We start from the raw sequence: 6,000 nt of genomic DNA, 5'->3' as shown, positions 1-6,000 counted from the left end.
TACGACCCGAGACTGTCCTTCAAAACAGGGAATCATCCACATTCATGTTATGTCCCTTTGTAACCAACTCTCCTTCTAACCCCATAAAAGGAAACCCCAAATAGCGATGGCCACTCTGCCTCAGGGAGCCTGCTGCTCATTTGCAGTGTATTTGAGCTACACTGCCACACTGTTCCTGCTCACCTAACAGTCTGTATGTGTCTTCATTTGTTTGACCATGGTCTGGAGGGATGGCTCAGAGGTTAAGAGCACTGGCTGCTTCTTCCAGAGGTCCTGAGTTCAATTCCCAGTATCCTCACAATCATCTATTAATGAGATCTGGTACCTTCTTCTGGCATGTATACAGAAAACACAGCATACATAATAAATAGATAGATCTCTTTTAAAATATTTGAACAATGTACTAAGACCATGAAAACATGTGGTCCACATTGGGGCTACTGGTAACAGAATCCCCCATTAATGCCTCTTATTTTTTTCAAATCAAGAGACAAACTGAAAAGGGCCAAATCCCAGATTTAACATCACACAACTAGTATATGATAGAGTCATAGTTCGGTAGGAATTTTATCCTCTGCCTTGAGTCCCTTTTCTGCACTGCCCCCCAGTGAAACTTAGTGAGATGCCCACACCCCAAGTGAGAACACAGCCTACATGGCCAAGCCTCTTCTCAAATCATATATACAAAATAGGAGAGGAAACGGGGATGGTTTCTAAGGAGCATCACACTGGGAGGAACTAGCCCTGAAGACAAGCTAGCGGTGGACCACTCACCTTTGCAGGCACAGCTTGGTTGGTCATACCAGCTTGCCCCTGAGAGCTGCCTCCACCCTGCCAGCTGGCAAGGAATGAATGGGTCCCACACTGGAGCCCTCAACAGTTCTTGTCATTTTAGAGAGAGAGTCAAACATACCAAACAGACCTCAAGGGGTCACTTGCTATATTTCGGATCACCTCTTGCTGTGGCCTTGAAATCAATTAGACATGATCTTCAAATTCAGATGTGACAGCCTTTCTCCAAAGTCACCAGAACTTATGAATATGATTCCTTGGTCTGCCAACCCCTAGGCCTCCCCCAAAGAGTGGCTCTGCCTTCTCGGCAAGGGCCTGGTCCTCTCTCACTAAATCAACTTCCTCCCAGGCCTGCTGTGACCACTGCCATCACAGAGCAAAGACTGTTGAAGTCCATGTGACCACGACAATGAAATAAGCACAGTGACTACAGCATGAGAACTATTTCTGAGGCGAAATGATGGTATAATGAACATGCCCCTGTGGAAGGAGGAGTGGGTCAACAAACCCTCCTGGGATCCTATCAACTGGTCCCTCGAACACCTAGATGCTGGTGACCTTGGGTTCTACATGCTATGACAGGAGGTAGGTTGACTGGGCTGGGAATTCCAGTGGTGTAACTTTCCTACATCTTCACCCACCCATGCTGGGATTCAGCTGTCTTTGAGTCATCCGTGCTCCTTTCGCCCGTGTTTCTGTAATGAACCCTGAAATATGTACTGGTTCACCAAGATGTGCTTTGAGGAAATTGCCCTTTGGTCTCTTGGTACTTAATGTGAGATGAATAGATGTTTCCTTGCATCTCCCCAGGAAAAGTCACTTAACAGGTGCTGTGGGCTAATCCCCAAGGTTCCAAGAACCCCATCCACTCTAGACAGTATATCAGACCATAAGGGGCAGCAGAGGCAGGGCTGACACCTAACCATGTGTTTATCTACAAAGGGAGGCAGCCTCATCTGGTGGGGAAGGATAATGACATCTATAAATCAAAAACATTGCCTAGAAAGTTACTAGGTGCTACCCAGACAAAGACGTGGAGCCAACATGATCTGTCATTGCCCTCGAGTGTCAGACCAGGTGAAGTCAACAACAGACTTGGTGACAAGCATGTGAGTCCTGCCTCAAAAAGGACCAAAGCCTAAGGCTCATGATTGGATGGTGGGGGTGGGGGAGTGGGCAACAGGATCTACAGTAGAGGGCGCACCTGCCCAGAAAGATGGGGATCTGGCTACAGCCTGGTTCTTCAGCTGGCACCAGAAGGCTTAGCATGAGGAATGATGGGAAGGAGTGAAACACAAGGTCACAGGGGCAGGAGGGATTACAATCACCTGAACCTGAGCTGAGAACTATAAAGGACGTACATAGGTGAAGCTGGAGCAAGGACCAGGAAGATGAGAGGCCAGGGAGCTCCTGGGTGCTGGGACTCCATCCCAAATCCATGGGAGAAGCCTGGAGGCCTTGAGCAAGGGTGACCATGGAGGTACATCCTGTATCTGCCTCTCAGGACAGGATGTTTGTTGACGGTAGACAGATGCACAAATAATCAAAGCAACAAAAGAGAGTGGGAAATGGCCCTTGCATTGATTAGCGTGGTCCTCTCGCTGAGATGGGATTTCAGAATGATGTTGCTTTTCCCCCGTACACATTTCTACATCTTACCTATATTTTACATCAGAACATTTTGTGTTCCCTGAGAGGAAAATCAAGTGCACTCTGCTTTCATTTTTTTTTAAAACAAAATCTTTGCAGACAATGCCTGCTCAGACCATAAGAATAAATTGCAGAGGGAATTGCCCTCGTGTGACCCAGACAGGGGCCGGGCATGCTTTAAACCAAAATAGGCAGCTTTCCTGATGATGTAATGTCATTCTTAAAGTGTCCTTGACATTCTGGAGGGTTTTAGCGGGTCCTAAGAAAAGAACAATATAGAACTACAAGGCTGTAAGGGACCTTTCATTTCCAACAATTCAATCCATGTATTTTACCGCAGTGGGAAATATACAGTTCTGAGAAACGGATTCCAAGGTGGCATGCTCCCCCAAATCAACAGCCTTTCTGGACACGGATACAACCACTCTCACAGGAAGTTCTGAAAAAGGCTTGATCATGAGCAAGTTGATGATTAAAAAAAAATGAGAGAAACTAACTCAAAATACAATGCAAACACAAACGAAGATTTTTGTGTCAACATGTATATACATATATGTATACTACTTTCACATATACAGATGCATACAAACATGTATTTTATGTATCTCCCGTAATGGAGACGGGGATGGTTTTCTTACAGGATCTGCAGTGGGCTGACAACTGTAAGTCCTCCATGCTGAAGGCATGGAACTAGATCAGCTCTTTTACACATCAATCATACATTCACCGTCATTCCAGAACAAACCTTTTTACCTGCATGTGGGGTGTCAGGTAGGGTGTCTTCCCCAGTTCCCTTTCACCTTCCTTTTTGAGACAGGGTCCCTCATTGAGCCTCATTCTCACCCATTCAGCTAGACTGGCTGATCAGTGAGCCCCACAAATCCTTCTCCAACTCTGAGATTATAGGTGCACGGTGCAGCGTGTGACTTTCCAAAAATAGATGGGTGATAAGGATTAAGCTGTGGTCCTCGTGTTTACATGGCAAGAACTTTACCAACTGAGCCATCTCCCCAGCTCATTTTCTCTCTTACAGTTAATTTTATTGATAAATAATGTACAGCAAATGCTCCTTATGCCAAGCTCACAGGTGTAAGAGTTTGGACAGGCATCCCTTAGGATTGTCCCCACCGCAGTCAAGGCTTCTGTTACCCGCAGGAAGTAACCGGCAGCTATAGCTATGCTGTTGAATTATTGATGCTCTTCTCTCACTGTTTGCTCCCTCTTATATCCCACACAGTCATTTTATGCCTCTAATGTCTGCATTTATATTAAACATTGACTCTGTTCTATCCACTATGACCACAGTTCCATGTGAGGTCACTTTTTTTTTTTCTGCTGGGAGAGCATCCTTTGGTGCCTAGTGAAAATGGGCTGTTGAGCTGGGGGTAAATTGTCTCTCTCTCTCTGTAAAATGCTTTCATTCACCTTCCGTGTTTACTTTTGCTGACTGTGCTTGTTCCCTTTCTGCTTCCTATACACATTTGACTATGCACAAGATACAAATTCTTCCTTCTGTCATGTCTCCCAAGATGCTAGAACCCTGGAATATTCATGCTCCCATTATTGCCTTTGTGTTTCTGTCATTTTCGTCCAGAATAGAACAAAGCCCCAAATCCTAATCACTTTGCACCCAGTAGAACAGAGAGATGTGTGACTAGACACACTGAGAAGGGGACAATGATGACCACAATAAGACAGGGAACAGAAATCCTTTTAGTCTAAAAGAAGGAAAAGGGGGGAAGATTGAGGAACAGGAGCAAATTGTGACCCAGAAAAATCCAAAAGGGAATAGCTAAAAAGAAGACAGAACCCCATGCACCACTGTAGCGTTTAATCCAGGTGGATTGAAGATCACCAGAGCTGGTATAAAAGCAAACCCAATGCCATTTTGCTTACCGTCATTAAAAATTCAGGAATATACTTAGCAGAAGAGTATCATGAAATTATTAACCCAAAGAAAATGAGCTCAGCTAAACTAATAGCAGTCAAAGTCATATATTAAAAAATACACAGGGCTGGAGAGATGACTTGGTCGTTAAGAACATGCATTGCTCTTGCAGAGGACCCAGGTTCGATACCCAGAACTCACAGCAGGCACTTCACAACTGTTTATCTAGTCAAGGAAAAATGAGCATATGGGACAGCATCAGGACCAAATAGTAGTCAGGTCCTCACAGGTCACACATGGGAGATGAATTGGGAAAGCTATTTATAAAATAATTCGATCAAAAGTGCAAAATTTCAAACCACTGTGACTGGGTGAAGATCTGTGGCTGGGGATTGTGCCTCTGAAAGCAGCTGTGCACTAGAATTACCTGGCAAGTGAACTAAAACAAACAGAAGCAAGCAAAACACAAAAGAGGCTAATGAACCCAGATGTCTGGAAAAGAGCCTGTGTGGGTATAAATTTTTAAATCCAACATTTAGCATTCCACACAGCTCAGAAACATCGCCCAAGGCCTTTTGTTGTTGTTATTGTACTGAGTTATGTTTTTACTTCAAAATGTCTATAAGGAGGCCTGTTCCTAGGAAGACAAAATGTGCTTGTACTACCTGTGAGGGGGAAAATGGAAAATATGCAGACATCTATCAACTGATGAATTAATAATGAATTTGAAAAAAAAACATTCATTGTTGAAAAGCTGGGCAACATTTAAAAATAAATGAACCGTGACAGATGTATTTACATGGGAATCTCATAGAGTAGAAAGAGTCCCCTATATCAAAGCTAGGGCTGCATGTTACCCTTCTGTATCCAGTTTGGACAGATGCAAGAGGGGCATCTGAAGTCATCAGAGCAGGATACAGTCCCGAGTTTAGCATCTGCTTCAGAGAGCAGCCTCTCTACCAGCAAGAACGGCCTTGGAGATTGCTATGCACCTTGCTTTCTCCTTGTCTAAACTGAGATGCTGTTATTGCCTGCCTCCCAGGATTGTGTGGGGATGGAGCATGCTGATTGTGATGCATGGAGAGCCCCTGGCACAGCACACCGGTGATTTGTAGCTGACCGCTGTTGCCACTGCTGTAGAGCAGGCTTCTGCCCGATCTGTAATGTACCATTGCTTGAAAATCCTCTGTAGCAAAAACCATAAGATGTTAGAACTTAATAGAGTTGGTTGTGGGGTGTAGATGTTTTTGTTCTACAGTGAAAGTACTCTAGAGTGAATGGTCTTAATTCTCCTTCCCTGCGGTAGCCGGCCCAGGGTGCATGATCATAAGGCAAGCCCTTTGTGTAGATGCTACCTGTGTTCTGTTGCTCTTATTGTCTCTGTCACCAAATATCTGACAAGAAACAACTTAAGGGAGAAAGGATAACTTGTGCTTCAGTTTAAGAAGGGATGTGGTCTGTCGGGTGAGGAAGGCATGGTGGCAGGAGCATCGTTGCAGCCACACTCAGGGAGCAGAGAGAGACAAATGCTGGTCTCAGCCCACTTTCCTCTTTTGATCCAATCTGGGACTCCAACCCATGGAACTATGGAACCCACATTAGCATGGGTCTTGCCTCCTCATATAAAAGCTTTTGGGACACGGCATCATAGACCTCCCTTATACATGTTT

The sequence above is a fragment of the Microtus ochrogaster genome, chromosome 15 (genome assembly GCF_000317375.1).
Source record: "Microtus ochrogaster isolate Prairie Vole_2 chromosome 15, MicOch1.0, whole genome shotgun sequence".
Classification (NCBI taxonomy): Eukaryota; Metazoa; Chordata; class Mammalia; order Rodentia; family Cricetidae; genus Microtus; species Microtus ochrogaster.
This window is presented reverse-complemented; position numbering follows the sequence as displayed.